This window comes from Tachypleus tridentatus, unplaced genomic scaffold, assembly GCF_004210375.1.
Source record: "Tachypleus tridentatus isolate NWPU-2018 unplaced genomic scaffold, ASM421037v1 Hic_cluster_2, whole genome shotgun sequence".
Classification (NCBI taxonomy): Eukaryota; Metazoa; Arthropoda; class Merostomata; order Xiphosura; family Limulidae; genus Tachypleus; species Tachypleus tridentatus.
This window is the reverse complement of record NW_027467782.1, coordinates 27,126,864-27,139,360: the sequence shown is the minus strand read 5'-3', so window position 1 is coordinate 27,139,360 and position 12,497 is coordinate 27,126,864. Positions and strand designations below refer to the sequence as shown.

The 12,497-nt window shown below is 32.8% G+C and overlaps 1 protein-coding gene across 28 annotated transcripts in view; it reads right to left on the bottom strand.

The window, feature by feature from the left end:
- The window catches only part of LOC143242462 (dynein axonemal heavy chain 7-like), a 141,916-nt gene that overhangs the window by 114,057 nt on the left and 15,362 nt on the right, over nucleotides 1-12,497 (bottom strand). For 2 of the 28 annotated variants that reach the window (XR_013022751.1, XR_013022747.1), the window contains exons 2-5: nucleotides 11,671-11,750; nucleotides 8,960-9,123; nucleotides 4,813-4,990; nucleotides 196-404 (exon numbers count right to left, since the gene is read on the bottom strand). The exons of 11 other annotated variants lie outside the window; for them this stretch is intronic. The gene's annotated coding sequence lies outside the window, so the exon portion shown is untranslated. Of the gene's footprint in view, nucleotides 1-195; nucleotides 405-4,812; nucleotides 4,991-7,822; nucleotides 7,920-8,902; nucleotides 8,928-8,959; nucleotides 9,124-11,670; nucleotides 11,751-12,497 lie in introns of those variants that run through there. 15 more of the 28 variants (XR_013022756.1, XR_013022757.1, XR_013022755.1 and 12 more) reach the window with 13 other exon arrangements.

Here is a 12,497-nt window from a genome sequence, read left to right as displayed (position 1 = left end):
CTTCCCACATTTTCTGAAACTGAGGATATAAAAACTTGCTTTCTTAAAGAACTCATTTTCTTATATTTTACATGTGAATGATTAAGTATACAAATACTACATATCTTTCTTTCCCATAGTATTTATTATTTACAACAATCTTTAATTTTTTAAAATTCTGATTAAACCTGGTAGCTGTCACATGAAACATCAAACCTGAGGTGTTACTTCTTTGTGACTCAATATTTCAAGAAGACAACGTACTATTTCTGGGATAGTTTAATTGCATTCTACTTGACCTTGTGTTTGTGAGGATACTTTGAAGTTGTCACAAGAAACAAAGACATTTCTATGTCCTGGTACCCTTTTCTGAATTTTCTTGTGATAAGCAGATTTTATGCTTATGATGAAGCCTTCAATTGAATCTGGAAAAGAGCAGTCTGTCTTTTAAGAAAGCCAAAACTTGGTTCTTGAAGTCTTATCAATGTTTATACTTACTGAAAATACTGAAAATGTGTACTACAGTTTAACTTTCTCATTTAGAATATCCTTTTACTAGTTTCCCTTGATACAATAAATAGTGTTGAATTTGTTGTCTTTTTTTATTCCATTTGTTACAAATCACTGCAATTTTCTTCTCTAAATTAGATTCATGAATTTCTCATTTTTGTGGAGATCAAGAGATGCATGATGTCACAGAAAGTTCACTGTTACATTATTGATTGGTTGTTGCTTGATTAAGTGTTTTATGACACAAAGCAGCTAGGCTATCTGCACCAAACAGCTGGTAAAAAGTTAAAAGTAAATTTAGTGAAATTCATAAAAGGAAATTAAGGTAAAAAAAAACAAAGTTAAAAAAACAACATAAATAGCATAAAACCAATGTTTACATCTAGTCTACAAAGTCAAGAAAAAATTACAGAAATTTAAGTTGTAAAGGACTTTCTGTAGTGTAACTGTAATAATGATAACTCACCAGGAAGACTAACAGGTAAGTACAAAAACCACCATCAGTCACCTGATATAATTATACCTTGCCAGGTTGACTAATGGGTAGTTCGAACAGCAGCGTTAGTCACCTGAAGTTGGCCTTTCCAGTCCTAGCTTCGAGTTATTTCATGTTAGGCCAGTTTCTAATTTTAAATTGAACTAGATGATTTTTAAAAGGGAACCACATTAAAAAGGTGTAATGTAGAAATTAAAAAGATTAATGACCTTTAGAAAACTAAAAACATTACCAAGGTGGACAGTGTCACCATCACTGTCTAACATTATGGACAAACCTTGGGACAGAACATGTTTAAAATGGTGCCGTTGTTGAGAGTCATAACAATGACAAGAAAGTAAAATGTGGCTTATTGTAATTTGAGTGTTACACAAACTACACACTGGTGCATCAGTTCCAGATAAAAGCAAATGATGAGTTAAAAAACTGTGACCAATGCGTAGTCTAGTTAGAACAACTTACTCTCTCCAATCCTGACGGAAGCAAGACGACTAAAGTCCAATATAATGTTTTATTTGGAAAAGCTTGTTTTCGTGTTGCTAACTCCAAGTCAACTGCCAGCTGGCACAGAGATGAGTCTTGAATACAGGACCATAGTCTATGTATGGGACAGGTACAGTGGTGATAGAGCCAGAGCAGATAGACTTAGCTGCAGTGTCAGCAAGCTCATTCCCATGAATACCAAAGTGGCCTGGTATCCAGAAAAACTGGATAGAAGTAGATGTTAAAGAGAAATGGGCCAGTGGTTTTGAATATCAGCAAGAACAGGGTGTGAATTAACGTGAAGCAATTCTAGGACCAGTAGAGAACTATGCGAGTCAGTATAAATAGTGCAGTTTGACTACTGCTTAACTTCTATGTGATCCAGGGCAAGGGAAATAGCATACAGTTCAGCAGTAAACACAGAAGCTGTAGTGGGGATTCTGTGTGCAACCACCGAACCACAACAATCCATGGCAGAGCCAACACAGTCACCTGATTTCGAACCATCTATATAAATAGGAATGGAAGGATGGTTCGAAAGATGTTCAGCAAATTGCAGACAATATTTCCAATCAGGAGTGTCTACTTTTCTCAGATGATTTAAAGATAGGTCACACTTGGGAACTGTAAGAAGCCATGGTAGGATGGGCTAACCAGTGGATACAGCAATGTTTATTGAGGACAGACCCAATTCATCTAACTGCACCTGATATAAATGCCAAAAGGAGCAATGGCAGACCATCTGGTCTGGAAAAGTATGGCCCAACGAGGAAGGAAAACAAAACCCCAGATGAAATGCTTTGGTAAGGAACAAAGTATTGAAGCATAAAGTAAAGACAGTTGCAAACAATGGAGGTGCAAAAAAGGTTCATGAGACTCTGTGTATAAGCTCTGAACTGGGGAAGTGCTGAAAGCCCCAGTGCAGAGCCAAAGACCTAATGATGAATAGGATCTAGCATCTTTAAGGCCAAAGGTCATGCAGAGTTATAGATCAGTAATCCACAGTCAAGTTGCGATCTAATAAGAGCACTACATATCTTTAGCATAGAACGTCGATCTGCTGCCCAAGTGGTGGAAGAGAGGACACAGAGGATGTTCAGTGCTCTTATACATTTGACCCATAGCTGCTTGAAGTGTGGTGTAAAGGTCAGCATACAGGGAAAGATAAGTTCCAAGAACCTTGTCTCAGGGACCACAGACAGCACAACTTCACTGATATGGAGTTCAGGATCAGGGTGAATACACTTCTGACAATTTTGTTTAAGATCCAGTACTTACACTGTTGACAAGTTTGATCAGATTCAGTACTTAAACTGGTGACAAGTTTGATCAGATCCAGTGCTTACATGATGACAAGTTTGATAAGATCCAGTACTTACACTGATAACAAGTTGGATCAGATTCAGTACTTACACTGATGACAAGTTTGATCAGATCCAGTACTTACACTGATGACAAGTTTGATCAGATCCAGTACTTACACTGATGACAAGTTTGATCAGATCCAGTACTTACACTGATGACAAGTTTGATCAGATCCAGTACTTACACTGATGATCAATCCAGTTTTGATCAGATCCAGTACTTACACTGATGACAAGTTTGATCAGATCCAGTACTTACACTGATGACAAGTTTGATCAGATCCAGTACTTACACTGATGACAAGTTTGATCAGTTTGATCAGATTCAGTACTTACACTAATGACAAGTTTGACAGATCCAGTTTGACAAGTTTGATCAGATTCAGTACTTACACTGATGACAAGTTTGATCAGATCCAGTACTTACACTGATGACAAGTTTGATCAGATCAGTACTTACACTGATGACAAGTTTGATCAGATCCAGTACTTACACTGATGACAAGTTTGATCAGATCAGTACTTACACTGATGACAAGTTTGATCAGTTTTTGGTGAGATCTCAAGTACTTACACTGATGACAAGTTTGATCAGATCCAGTACTTACACTGCTGATCAGATCGGTATCTCGGTACACAGTGATCTAATGAAATAGAAATAACTTTGTTTATATCATTATGTAGAATGATATGGCTTTACCATCTTTACCAAATAATCCAAAACACACATCTGACAATATAAAATATCACAAATATTTTGTTCAAATGTTGCTTATTTCATTACCAACAGGTAATTTTAACATGGTAACAAAACTAACATGCCAGCCAGTCATGGTAACAAAACTAATGTTTTAATGAATGTTTATTGTTATCCAAATCAGATATGTGATGACTGGACTTATGATCTGAAACTGATCACCTTAGCTCACACTATATCCACTAGATTTGCATAAGCTTCTCTCACTTGCCTCTTTTAAAGTCAATCACAGCATTTAAAGTATTTCAAATTGTTTGTGAACAATGTCCAGACCTCAGTAAAGAAATATCGATGTTTTACCACTTGATAAACCATCAGATGAATGAAAACTGGCCGATCAGAGCAGGTTAATACAAGTTGGTGACATGTACCATTAGCATGAATGTAGGACTATATCCAAACCAATATTACACATCTGGACAGCTTCATTCAAAACACAAACAGATGACCAGTATCTGCCAATTTAGATCACCCACAACTAAAACTATTACCAGAGAACCAGTCTTAACAATGCCATCCGTTTACCAGACATAGCGGAAACTGGATAATGTGTCAATGTACAGACGGTTAGAGCCAGACTTTATGTGGTAAACTGAATGATGTATCAGTTATGGATGGTTACACACTCAGTGAGGTGTATTCTCATCACAACAAATGACATAAGATATCTTTACAGATAAGTTAACCATGTAGAGATAGTTTGTGGGCTAATTTCGAAATAGTTATTACATCGACCATAATTTAATAGGAGATGACGTACATACTATGTACAGCTGTCAATGTACCCCTACTTAATTACCAGGGGTCTTAAGAGTACACCATAGGTTATAATGGCCATAAACTTTATAATGTTTATGTACAGTTATAAAAAGAAATAATGGCTATAAACTTTATAATGTTTATGTACAGTTATAAAAAGAAATAATGGCTATAAACTTTATAATGTTTATGCACAGTTATATAAACCAATAATTTTTAAAAATACATTTTGATATATATCTGCTGTGTTAGTACTTATTTTGTTTTTAATGTAATTACCAATGGTTTTTGTCTGATAATTTTATAGATATAATAAACTGTTATCAGTCCCATATCTCTGTGTTGTTTTATAAATGTATCTATTGTTGAAGGAGTTATTCATAAAAAGCTTTTAGTTGAATTTTATTCAGTTTGTTTAAAGTTAGGCACAAAACTAAACAATGAGATATGTTTGCTCTTCCTACCATGGGTATCCAAACCGGTTTCTAGCAATGTAAGTCCGAACACATAGTGCTGTGAATTTTATTCAGTGATTTGGAAAGTTACAATATGTCATCATTCTAATAACATTCAATTATTAATACTTTAAACAGCAGGCATAATTCATGTTGTGGTTCCACAAGGTAAACAATCTTTAAAAACCTGAGAAATAAAAAATAAACACACATGTACACAGAAAGTGAAGCCATTTTTATATCAATAAAAACCAAAGCTAAAACTACTGTAAGAAAAGTACTAGAGAATAGTGAGTGTTTAATTTCAAAGAGTGAAAATTTAGACGTAAACTATTTATTTTAGTTTTTTGTACTGTTGGGTTATCGATGGATCAATTTTAAGTTTATGGACTTATAACACTAAAATCCAGGGTTCTATTCCTTATGTTGATCAATATTTGAGGCTTCAGCTGTTTATGAAGTAGTTTTAATGTCATAAATCACAATCGATTCAAACCAGACCTACACCTCTTCACAGATGCTTATCTTTCTGGTTGTGGTACATCTCTGAATAGCTATCTCACCTCAGACATCTGGACCTGCATAAGCAATTCCTTTACATCAGTGTGCTCGACCTTTATTCTATCAAACGGAGATGTTTGCATTTCTTACCAATGCTAGTAGATGGTTTGATTATTATCCATTCTGACAATTTCATGGTGGTTTTATATATCAATAATATAGTAAGTACCAGATCTTTAACTCTTTATTTTTAAACACTCGACCTCATAAACATTTATCCAGTGAATTTGCTCTATAGATTATAATGTATTAAGAGCGATGTACCTCATAGTAAACCATCTGTACCCTCTTCCACCTATTAAATAGCCACTTCACTCACAAGTTTCCTGATGTGTATGCTTTGTTTTAGATACTTACGACTTCTTTTCTCATCAGTAATGAAGATTCACGAGTACAGATGGAGCTAGCAAACATGGAATTGACATCACTCTCCTATTGGTAGAGAGAGGGCCTTTACTGCACAGTAACATCATTATCCAATAATATAATTCATGAGAACTTACGAAAGTTTAGGTGGGAGTTGCCTGAAAGCTAGTGTCATGCAAATACTTAAGGAAGATGCTAACAGAAGATAGAATCTTTCTCTGAAATGCTAAGTATCTAATTGAAACAAATTTTTATGTAAGAAAATGTTAACTTTCCAAAATCAGATCTGTGGTGACTAACCAGCAGGAGATAATACAAAAGGATGGGGGGCCTTACATTTGATGATGTGTTAAAATCTTCCTGTTTTGTTCTTTTATGTTTTGCATGTTGTTTGTTTGTGTTTCCTTTATTATATAGTTGTTAATTAACTAAAGTTTCAAAATTCACTCCAGATGAAAATGAATCTTGAAGTTCATATGAATTTTAATACCCTTTTCACTGAGGAGAATTTTCAAAACATTTCTCAATGAGGCTGAATTTTCTTCCTTTTATTTTAGGTTGATCCACTTCTGATCTGTCTTATAATGAAGTTATTTCTATTTTGAAAGTCATGTCTATGATGGAAGTCCCTATACCTTTGACTCAAACTTACTTTCATACATGTTACTGAGTATGATTGAATTAATGGAAGATTTCTGTAGGTTCACTGAAATTCTCTATCAATCCCTATCTATTCTACAAGATTCTTTGTATCAGTTGAATACTCAACGTCTGTATACATTTACCATCTATCTGAGAAAGAAAAGCCTCTCTTTTGGATCTTTGTACCACATCCTTCAGCTCAGATGGTAAATTAATTTATTCAGGATTATACCAAGTTATCCACATACCTGCCTATTTCCACACATTAAAATTATATAGATATGATGAAAAATCATACCTACAGCTACAGAACAACTTATTAGACATTGATTTTCTAAGACAATTATCATAAACTCTTGCATTTCAAAGTTTCCAACATCAGTTTAGGGTTTAATAAACAATACCATAATAAACAGAAAAAAATTTAAACAAAAAATTACTGGTGATGAAAAATGAATTAAGATGTGTCATGAGATAAAAGTAAAGATAAAGAATGGAACATAGCTGTGAAATGATGTCCACGTAACGAGAGAAGATACAGAATGGAACATAGCTGAGAAATGATGTCCACATAATGAGAGAAGATACAGAATGGAACATAGCTGTGAAATGATGTACACATAATGAGAGGATGGCTGAATACTGTCCTCAAGAGGAAACAAAGTTGACAAAGCCTTATGTGGAAGATGGAAATAAATAAACAAGCTAAATTTCTCATTGAAAATGGGAGATAAAAGAGATTAAAACCATAGGAAATGCAGTTGTAGGCTGCATAATGAAAATCACTAATATATGAAAATAGGCTGTCACGTCATCAACATGTAACTACTTTATCTAGCCACTGTTGAGATTTGACTTATGTGAGGTAGTTCTTCCATCACAATAGAGACAGAAATAGTAATACCAGCTTGTAAGTTCATAAGCTTTAAAATATAAGTCAAAAACCAAAGTAAATCTCTATCATTTAAAATGCATCTTTCGAATGCAGAACTATATAGGGAGCTAACAATTCGGGAGGTGGTGTCCACTCTAACTGTTAGAAAGCAAATGTATCATCCCACTTTTGCTACTCTCTTGCTTTACATGTGACTTTTGGACTAGCTGCACATGTACTTTCCATTCCTATATCCTTTTTCCTTTGTTCCATATCAGAGAAAATTATAACTGGCTGAGTATTCCATAATCTACAAAATCCTACTGATTATTTTGTGAGGGAATTAGTTTTAGAAAGTAATTTGACCAACCAAATAATAATAGTTGACTAAAGAACCCTCATCATACTTTCTCCAGCTGGTTTATTCCTGGGAGGTCTGGTACAGAAAAGAGATGGACCAGTCTAGATGTATTGGTAAATAAGATAAACCAGACAGCATATCTACAGTTAAGAATGTCATACTCATTTTACATACAATTTAGTGACCTAGACTTTCAAGATGGAAGAATAATATACCTGGTTAGTGTGTTTTCTCACTAGCTTATTCCTCTTACAAAAATAACATTCCAACCAAATTCTTTAGACACTTTCCGAGGACTGCTTGTCTGGGTTCCTAAACCAAATCAATGTTACGTTAGTTTCAGTAAGATATCGAATCAATGTTAATATTTTCTTACAGTGAAAACATAATTCTGACAGATACTATACTCTCCTCACACTTCTGGTGCTTCTTTTCTGACTAATACAGAACTGAAGAATGTGAACTACAGTAAACAGGAAGACAGCTGTGATAGTGGTGTGTGTTTTAGTGATAAGTTGTTCTTGGACATTTACATGCTACAACGCAGCTGAATCACATTGAAACGTAAAGTAGGTGGGAGTTTCAAGACTAGAAGACAGTATAAACATTTTCACTCTTTGAAGGTTGCAATGAACAATACAAATTCTTATTGAAAATAGTATGAAAACTGATATTTTAGGGTATGTACAGTGATATGATATAACTTCCTATGTATACATACACATAAACCATCAGTTATAAATATAACTAGAAAAATAAAACTGAATATAACACATGGCAACTGATAATGTACTTAATATTTAAAATTAATTTATAAATAAAATCAGGTATAATAACTTTATATCAAACACAAAATATCTAAATAAAAATGTTGTTGAATAACTTGTTGAAAAAATATGTCGAGGAATAAATATTTTTGCAATGTAACATTATACAACATGAAATTATATTGTGTGTGTGTTATTATAACATTATATAACATTAAATTATATTGTGTGTGTGTTTCACAACATTAAATTATATTGTGTGTTTTATTACAACATTAAATTATATTGTGTGTTTTATTACAACATTAAATTATATTGTGTGTTTGTGTTATTTTGTAATAAAGCCATATCGAGCTATCTAACATATTCACTGAGGACAATGAAAACCCTGATTTTATCGTTGTAATTCTGTAGTAAAGTGCTGTACCACCCTGAGTTTCCAAGAATTTCCAAGTATGTCAGAGTTTTTAAATATTTTAATCTAACCTAGACTGTGCTAACGTATCTACTTAAATAGATGTTACAAACTTGGGACTTCCTAATAGAGCCACAAGTCTTTTCATGTGTTATTACTGATATAGTCACCAATATGGTTGCCTTTAAACTTTACTCATCTTGGCTCATTTATTGTAGACGATATTTAAGTCACGGTGTGAGGATGCTTTCTCGGTAAACACAGATGAATTCCTTTTAGATGGACCAAAATTATCAAGAGGTTTTCAGAGATGTCACAGAAAATTAAAGTATATCTAAGGGTAAAATGTAGTACTACTTAGTTACACAGTTTATCACATCACTCTAAATAACAAAACATCACTGGAGAGCACAAGTTCCACAAAATATACTTTGAACTTTAAATATGAACAATTAATGTGGACTTAAATCGAGAGGTGAAAATGTAAAAACATGTACAAATTACACGGTTAGCAATTAAGTAATAAAGATATCTCATGAGGAAAACATCAGTACTTATTAAAAACTAGATTTATTTTAATATGTTAAATATCATGAGATCAGTTAAAATAAACTATGAAGTTTAAAACATATTATATTCAATTTTTACAGACTTATCACTGAGAAAGAGAATATGTTTTGGAATAAATTATCTATCACAAGTGTCCATCATGTCTTAGTTGTGTACAGTTTCAAAAATTAATGTTTTCATTCTTTATTGTACAATAAATTACTTGATTAAATATCTCTATAAATGATTCCTTTTTAGTGAATATTTGTTAGCGCTCGTAAAAAGTTTATCATACCATATTTTACTTCGTCTTTCATTATATTTTAATTTTTTATATAATTTTCTTTTATTCTTACCTATCAATTTAACTTGTAATGAGACTTATCTAATATTTATACAATAAACAATATTTAACAGTTTTACAGACATTTCAGTTTGAATAGTTTGATCTAAAACAGCTTCGTTTTTTTTTAAAGAATTTCCAACCCATAAATGAGACATCAAGACTGACATTCTAATAAACATTTGGCCTGGTTTTTGAATAAATTTGGTATTAACTGAAATGTCATATTTTGTTACTAGTTTTTGCCAAATGTTGGTTATATTTCTGCTAATATCGGGAATATATGATATGCAACAGTATATGGTTTCATGATTTTTTGATTTGTGAGGTGTATTTACTTTTGTTGGTTAATTTTGCTTTATGTTTAGGTGTGTGCGTATAATATTTAACTACGGTTTGTGGAGGAAACTTGTTGATGAAGTATTGTTTTATTTTGTCTAATTCATTATTAATTTTATCTGGTGAGCATATTTGGTTTCTTAGTGTGTTGAGTTTTTGTTTTGTTTTATGTGCTGAGTTCCAAGGAATGTATAGTCCAGTATGGGTGATTTTTCGGTGGATTTCTGTTTTAAATTGCATGTCAGTTCTTGTAATTTTGAGGTTAAAAATGATATTTGATTGCTTTCTTTCTATTCACATGTGAAGTTAATGTTGGGATATATAGAGTTAATGTGATTGAAAAAATTAAGTGTGTGTTGTGTGGATGTGAATCTCGCAATTGTGTCATCAACATATCTGTACCAGTTTAGTGGCGGATGTAATGCTGTGTTCATTGTTTGTGTTTCAACTTGCATCATACAAATATTGGCTAGAACTGGTGATACTGAGTTGCCCATGCTTAGGCGATTTGTTTGTATATAGTTGTGGTTGTTGAACATGAAGTTTGTCTTCATTGTGGTGAATTCTATGAGGGTTGCTGGGAATGTCTATTGATGAGTTAGGGTCTCAAATACAGAGTTCTAAGACTATCATACAGGCTTCAGCAGTTGGGACTTCTGTAAAGAGGGAAATAACATTGAAACTGGCCATTAAGGCTTTATGATTAAGTTAAGATTAGACTTGAAATTAAAAGAGTCTTTGATGAATGAGTTGGCTGATGTTACATATTTGGAGAATGCCCATGCTTTGTATTTACCAAGATTGTAATTAAACAATTCATATGTGGATGTTATTGGTCATAATGGATGATCTGGTTTAAGAGGTTTGGGGATGCCGAATATTTGTGGTGTGCGTGAGTCGGTCTTGCATAGGTAGGAATAAAGTTTTTGAAACTGTGTTGGCTTTTTCATTTTTAGTAGTATTTTGTTCAGTTGCATTTCATGTGTCTTTGTTGGATTTGTGTGTATTGGTTTTAATTTGTTTGTGTCTGATAGGATGTTCTTTATTTTTTGATGTATTAATTCATGTTCATTATGACTATAACATTTCCTTTATCTGCTTTTAAAATTTTTATGTTTTTTGTCGTGTTTTAGGTTTTAATGGAATTAATGTCTCTTTTGTAAGATTGTTTTAGCTTTCTGTTGTGAAATTATGTTGATGATTTTGTGAGAAAATTATTTGAAAAAATCTTTTAAAATGTTGTTTTTAGGTGTTTCTGGAAAATATAAATTTTTAATTTTTTGGGGAAGTTTGGCTGTTGAAAGTCAATAAAATTGTCACAGTTGTCTTTCTGTTGGTTGTTTTCTGTGGAAAGTGTCAGAAGTTTTCTGGCTAGGTCTTCTAAACATGTTTTAATTTCTAATGTTGGACCTTAGAACCAACCTAGAAAATAGTTTTTGGCAAAACTAGTCGCAAAATATGACATTCCAGTTAATACCAAATTTATTCAAAAACCAAGCACAAATCTAAGTTCTATATTATGTAAAAACTACAATGACAAACACCACACCAATATTATTTATAAAATACAATGTGATAACTGCCATGACTTCTATATTGGAGAAACAAGTAGAGAAATGGAAACCACATTCAAAGAACACAAATAGTCACCTTCACACGTTTTCGAACACTGTAATTCAATCTTTGGCTTTCCTTCCATCCAACAGTTCCTCAACTGCAGAAGTAAAACCCTGGAATTTATTGTTCAACAGAACAGAATTATTATGATCAATTTCCTAACTTTTAAGTCAAATAGTGTTCTTTCTGCCATCCTGAATGTCAATGTTAACTGATATATCTTTTCCATGTAAATGTTTAAGCTCCTCCTGAAATCTTACTGTCATTCTCCACAGTCCACACTTTACCTGCCTCTTCTTTAATGAGGATACTCTCCAATTACAAATTCTACACACAAATTGCACATCTTCATTACTAACTTCCTTCAAAATACCTGCCAGTCCAAAGCTCCCAAATGAAATCCCGTCATTGTGCTCGTTACATCTGACAAACTTTGAACCCTTGTCTCCAAGTCTTAACCGTTGTATTGATACTTGCAGCCTTACAGTTATGAATACTAATTACCATAATCTTTTGCTAACAGCTACTATTGAGCTTAACATTTAAGAATCAATTACATTATTTTTATCTCTACTCCTTCTTCACAATAACGTAATGAAGTTTAGCTGTATAGAACTTTATAAATTAGTATAACTGACAACATACGTGAGGTTAATAACAAAATATTTTTAGTCTGATTTATAATCTACCTATTTTTATAAGCTGGATCAAAACTAGCGATCTCACTTGAAGTAATAAAGTTAATTCTTAAAACACCAAAAGATATTAAAACTTTTAGAATAGGCTCGTTACAGTTAATCAAGTTCACTAATTTTTGCTGTAATAATAAAACACGAAGAGAAAAACAGTTTTAGTAAGCT